Source organism: Carya illinoinensis, chromosome 15 (genome assembly GCF_018687715.1).
Source record: "Carya illinoinensis cultivar Pawnee chromosome 15, C.illinoinensisPawnee_v1, whole genome shotgun sequence".
Lineage (NCBI taxonomy): Eukaryota > Viridiplantae > Streptophyta > Magnoliopsida > Fagales > Juglandaceae > Carya > Carya illinoinensis.
Window position 1 is genome coordinate 21,521,065 of NC_056766.1, and position 6,943 is coordinate 21,528,007.

At 34.1% G+C, this 6,943-nt stretch overlaps 1 long non-coding RNA gene across 1 annotated transcript; it reads left to right on the top strand.

The window, feature by feature from the left end:
- Window positions 1–640: 640 nt before the first annotated feature.
- LOC122297402 lies at window positions 641–5,419 on the top strand. Its single transcript, XR_006238762.1, has 6 exons — window positions 641–1,373; window positions 1,526–1,593; window positions 2,925–3,096; window positions 3,214–3,354; window positions 5,065–5,224; window positions 5,359–5,419. It is a non-coding gene; the product is annotated as an uncharacterized LOC122297402 (long non-coding RNA).
- The last annotated feature ends 1,524 nt before the right edge of the window (window positions 5,420–6,943 follow it).

The window sequence follows — 6,943 nt, forward strand, 5'->3', positions numbered from 1 at the left end:
ATATCCCTCTAGAAATTCAATATGGGTCTTCGTGGTGGACAAGCAATTACCTTCTACCGTAATCTCCATACATCATTTTTTTTTTTTTATTTGCTTCCTCAAATTCAATATAGGGGGAATCCAGCACGTGCAAGGCTAGTTATTTAGTAATTGATTTTTATTTATACAATTAAAATCAAAGAAAATAGAGAAAAAATAAGGTGATTGATCAATAATGGAGTTAATAGAGAGTATGTAGGGGTGTTGGGCAGGCACCTGAATCTGGCCTACAAATAGCACACCTAGACCCTACGGGTTGGCAGGTGGACGTGATTCATACTATTTTGGATAGAGATATCTAATTTATAGTTATTTTTATGTATTCTTTATATATTTTTTATAATGTAATTGGCTAAACAGTTATTTTATATTAAAAAAATAACATAATCAATTATGTTAATAAAATACACAAAAAATATATAAAAGTGACTGTATATAAAATTTTTCTTAATACCAATAAATCATTCATCTTATTTGATTTTTTTTAAATAAATAAAAAGGTCTTGATAAGCCAAAACCCATTGTTTACCGGATATAAGATTTTGAATTAAAAGAAAAAGAAAGCCGTTGCTGTTTGAACTTTGAAGTCCAAAAACTGCTACAGGCAACCATTGGAGATAACCGTGGGGGAACCGACGTAAGTCAATATATTTATTAAAAAGAAAAGAAAAAAAAAAAAAAAAGAAAGAAAAAGATGAAATGAAACGGAGGGAGGGAAAATTTCAAAACCAGAACTGGGTCTGCCACACTGCGTCTCGTGTGGCTGTCTCCGTCTGGGCATTGTTGGGTCTGGGACGCTGTATCTGGTGTGGCTGTCTCCGTGGGTGTCGTCCATCTCTGTGGGTGTCTCTGAATAAGTTGTGGAGGATTGCCAAACATCCGTGATTCGATTCACACTCCAAGACTTCTCGGGACATTCATGGCAATCATTTGAGAAACAGAGAGCGAGAGAAACAGAGAGAAATATCCTTCCGTTTTCTCTCTTATTATTTTTCCATTTCAGTAAATCCAATCCATTTCAGGGACCGGTCGTAGCCTCGGAGGATTGCCAAACATCCGTGATTCGATTCACACTCCAAGACTTCTCGGGACATTCATGGCAATCATTTGAGAAACAGAGAGCGAGAGAAACAGAGAGAAATATCCTTCCGTTTTCTCTCTTATTATTTTTCCATTTCAGTAAATCCAATCCATTTCAGGGACCGGTCGTAGCCTCGGAGGATTGCCAAACATCCGTGATTCGATTCACACTCCAAGACTTCTCGGGACATTCATGGCAAGAAGCCCGAATGGAGAAGGAGCTGAAGACAGAGATGGAGGACTTGAGAACCAAGGTGGCTTCCCTCCGTAACGCCCCTCGTCTTTGAATCCCTTTCTCTTAAATCATAGATCTCCCAAGTTCTGATTTTATGTTTTATGTTTTTATTTTTTCAGGAAGCAAACTTTAAAACGTTTTTTTTTTTTTTTTTTTTTAAATTATTGGCAGGTGTTTTCAGAATCGAATGCATTGCTGCTCAAATAGGTAGTAACCTGTTCACACTGGCAAAATCTACGGTATCCTTTTCATCTACAAAATTTATATTTCAAATGTTCCTCTAATCTTTGAATTATCAATGAGAATATGCTCCTGCAAGAACATAGCCCACTAATTAATAAATTGTTCCACGGAATGTACTCTTATTATATAGGCTAGAGAAGATTAACAAAAGAAAAAGTCCCAAATAGAACAGAATAGACAGAGCAAAAGATACACATGCACACTGCCTTATCAAAATGGGTGGATGAAGGAGAGAGGTGGTTGTAAAGTTTTATACAATTATGAGACTGCAGGGGTGGGTCCAAAGGGCCATGCCTTGGAGAGGTTTCCCAACATATCTACATAAAATGAGCATGAATGAAGTTAGAATGTTATATGTTGTGGAAATATAATAAAAAATAAAGCAATTTTCAATGTACCTTGGGAGTGCACTAATTGACTTGAAGACGATGAATCACCTGAGTTGGTTTTTCGATTTTCAAATTTCAATCAAGGCTAATGGAGAGTGTGGAGTAATTTGCTACAAGTTGGAGGCTTTTTAAAGACTAGAAGAAAGCCAGCCAGAAATATGTGGGTAATGATTATGACCAATGAAACAAGGGACAATCACCTGACATATATTTGAGTGGTTGAGTTTATGAATTCATAATTTATTTGGGCGAACACAAAAAAAATGTTGTACTGTTGATCTTCTAAAATGGGTCAATTGAAGAAGAGAATTAGAAAAGAGAAGAAGAAGAAAGAAAGATGTATTGAAGGGCCCATCAAATGGGATTCATGTTGTATTTTTCTATGTTGACTTGGTCATTTGTGTTTTTGTTGGAAAAAAAAGCTATTTGTGTTGTATTTAACTTAATTGAGTGGTAGTCACTATGTCTGTCCCATAAACTTTTTTTTATTGATAATGAGTGTTTTAAAACAGAAAAATTTTATTTTGTTGATGTTAGGCTAGGATTAATTGCCTAGAGGATCATTGGTAACATCTCTAGCTCTGTATGAACAAAGCAAATAATTCCTTGGTAAAGTTAAGGTAATAAATAGTTTGAGGAACTGAGGCATAAATGTCTTAGGGGTCTTATTGCTTGTGTGGAGTATGACTGTTAAATGTTTTGCATTTGCATTTGTGGCTCTAGAGAATTTCAGATTGATAAATGCCAAGTCTTACATAATCAATTATGTTTTACAGAATGTATTTTGTAACATTAATTAATTTATGAAGAGTGAATACATTTTATACTGAAAACTATCACCTCGTTTGCATGATGGTATTGCACTTTAAAAATATATTTTAAACTTGTACAAATTCGGGTTTTGAGCTATTTTGTAAACATCCCTTCCTGTATGACAGGGAATGTCCATCAGAATTGCGAGAAGCTATTGCCAGTATAATATTTGCAGCTCCCAGATGTTCAGATGTGCCAGATTTTTTGCAGATAAAAAATTTGTCTACTGCAAAATATGGGAAGGAATTTGTCATGGCTGTGTCAGAACTTCGTCCTGACTCTAGCGTCAACCGTACAGTTAAGCAGCTAGCAAATTTTGTAAAGTTTGATATTCTTCAGGGACAGCCATCATGGCTTCAAAATGCTGATATAAATTTTCACTTTATTTTTCTATTAAATTACTTTTTTTTGCAGGTAACTGAAAAGCTTTCAATTAGTGCTCCAGCATCTGAGGTAAAACTCAAGGTATTGAAGGACATTGCACAAGAGTACAAAGTGCAATGGGATTCTACAAGCACAGAAGCAGAATTTGGTAAAAAGCATGAAGATTTGCTGGTACTTATTCAACTTAGTGCTTCAGTTTAATATTCTGACTTAGTAGACGGTTGTTGGAATTGAGCATCTTTAGGTAGAATGTAAAACCCCCTTCCCATATGGTTAGGAGTGCTACTAATACATAGCTTAGAACAGGTAAGAGATCCAACATAAAACTTTAACTGATCTTATTAAGTGAAAATAAAAAATAACATAGTAAGTTTCTAATAACTGAAATGTTTAGAAAACACCATGACCTGGTAAAAGACCAAACTAATCCTATGTGTGAAATACCTTGTTTGGGCTAGGTATTATCATTTAGATTTGGCCTGCCTGCTCATCAACTTTCTCATTACCTAGTACATTTAAAACATGAAAAAAAAGTTGTTGAAGACCCAATAAATAGCATATCATATAATAAACATAATTTAAATTAGGTTTTACCTTTCGAACACATGTACTCAACATGCATGGCATAAAGAATAACAATTATCGACAAGTACATTGCATGTCCAACAATTAGTAAACAAATAGGGGACATAGCATATATTGCAATGAATAAACAATCATCATGTTCCTCACCCAATTAACATGCTTTGTGGCAACAACATTAGCCCTTGTCTCTAAGGTGGTCCCATAGCAAGTAGCCATAGGGTGCTAGAATTCTCATAACTTATCTTTGGTGGACCATACCTTTATGTCAACATTCTTTGGTTTGGCTTCCACATCCATCCGTGCATCTTTTGTGACTATCGTTTTAATGCTTTAGGCATTCATTTACATAACTTAGCTTTTATCTCGTCTTATAAGCTTTCCATGGCATGTGTATTAACAAGTGAACTAATCATGTGTTCATAACATTCGATTAATCATGTGTTCATAACATTCGATTCTAACATTTGCATGGCATAACAGTAAACATATCATGACAAGTATTGTATGCATCTCATCACAACTTTGATACATAAAAGGCGCTTTCAATGGAAGGGTCATATATAGCATAATAATAATTGAACAATACTTTCTCAAGCCAAACAAACGCTTTACCACAACTCATAAAGGTATGATTGCACTACATACTTTATCTTAGCTCCAAAAACCAAAGATGTTTCACTTAGCAACCCACAAGCTCTTGGATTACACTAGGGGTGCTGGGCGGGCCCTTGCATATTCCACCTGCCTGGATTTTCCCAAGCCCTCCCACATAATTATTATTTATATATATATATATATATATAATCCTAACCATTTTTGAGATTCTTCTTCTTCTTCTTCCTCCTTTTCCTCTCCTTTCTTGCCCGTAGGCTTCCTTTCTCCTTTCTTTTTTTTTCATTTCTTCTTCTCCTTCCCTCTCCACTCTTCTTTCTTCTCCTGTCATCACTGTCTTAGATTTTATTATTTTGAGACCCACGACCGTGGAACCTGGGTCTTGGCTTTGATTTTTTGGTTGCTTTGAGAGCCATGACCACAACCTTGGGTCTCAGATTTATTTTTTTTTGGTTGTTTTGAGAGCCACGGCTGCAGCTGTGACTTTTAAATATGGTTGCATGGCCGTGGGTCTCAAATGGTTATTTGGTTGTTTTGAGAGGCCGTAGGTCTCAGCTTTGGTTTTTTGGTTGTTTTGATTTGGTGATTGTGAGACTCAAATTTGGATGTTTTTAGCTCAGATGAAGTTGTTGCGTGTTTGTGACGGGTTATTTGTGAAGGGTTGAAAGATGTGGGATTTTTTAGATCTAATGGCTGGACGGGCTGGCCGGATTGTGATGGTACCAATTTGCCTGTGCGGTCAGCGGGGTGGAAGGACAATGGCTAAAGGTGGCACCTGGGATAGGAGGCAAAATAACTTACGGTATCTGTATATATTTTAATCAACTCAACTATGCATTGCAAGGTTAGTAGTTACTTACGATTTATTTACTTTTTTCTATTTTGCTACACATATTTTGGTACTCTCATCTAATTCAATTCTTAAGTTTCATACTAACGATATTTTAAAATGAATGAAACGAATGTTATTTACAACAGAAAGACGATTGCTGCGGAATGAATGACTCATCCAAGGTTAGTAAATTAATCACTTTCTTAAACTTTTGTATTCCATAAACGATACACACACAAATACATAAACACAAACATACACATATACATACAAACACGCGCGCACACACACATACACTTATATACATACATACATACAACATATATACATACATCTGTACATACATACATCCATACATACATGCATACATACATCCATACATATATGCATACACACACATACACAGATGAACATATACATACATTCATACACGCACAAACATACACATACACACATAGACACAAACATACATATATAAATACATGTGCATATACACACATACACATATACATATGGATGCGTGATTGAGTTTGAAGAAGAGGAAATTGGAGTAAAGGTAATGATCTTAAAAATATTTGAGTTATTGTTATATTTTTTTGGTTCACTTTTTCTGGAAAACATGACTTATTTTTTTGTTTTTTTTAAGTTTCAGACAAATAGTCGAGGCTTTTTGGTTTCTCTGTCTTCTTCATTTGCTTCTTTTGTCGTCTCATGTTATCATCTCTTCTGCACTATTACTATTTAAGGTATATCCTCCGTCCCGGACAAATTTAACTTAGTAGTTTATTCTAGTTCATTTCAAATTTTTTTACCATAGTTAACTATTTTAATTCTTTAAATTTTTTACAATAATTCGAATGATTGAAACTTTAATAAGATTTATATTATCAATTAATCTAAAACATTTAATTTAATTGTTTCACTTACAAAAGCACTTTTTTATATTGTTTATTATATTAGAATTAATAGATATTATCTTATTACCAAGTTTTTATATTAATAGATGTTATTTTTTCAAGGCGTTGAGGCAATTTAATCACAAAAGCTTTGGATAGCAGAACGAAAGGCGATATCTTTATATATTTCAATCAACTCAACTATGCATTGCAAGGTTAGTAGTTACTTACGATTTATTTACTTTTTTCTATTTTGCTACACATATTTTGGTACTCTCATCTAATTCAATTATTAAATTTCATACTAACGATATTTTAAAATGAATGAAAGGAATGTCATTCAGAACAGAAAGACGATTGCTGCGGAATGAATCACTCATCCAAGGTTAGTAAATTAATCACTCTATTAGACCTTTATATTCCATAAACGATACACACACAAATACATAAACACAAACATACACATATACATACAAACACGCGCGCTCTCACACATACACTTACATACATACATACATACATACATACAACATATATACATACATTTGTACATACATACATACATACATACATGCATACATACATCCATACATATATGCATACACACACATACACAGATGAAAATATACATACATTCATACACGCACAAACATACCCAGACTCTTGCATACACATACACACACAGACACAAACATACATATATAAATACATGTGCATATACACACATACACGTATACATATGGATGCGTTATTGAGTTTGAAGAAGAGGAAATTGGAGTAAAGGTAATGATCTTAAAAATATTTGAGTTATTGTTATATTTTCTTGGTTCACTTT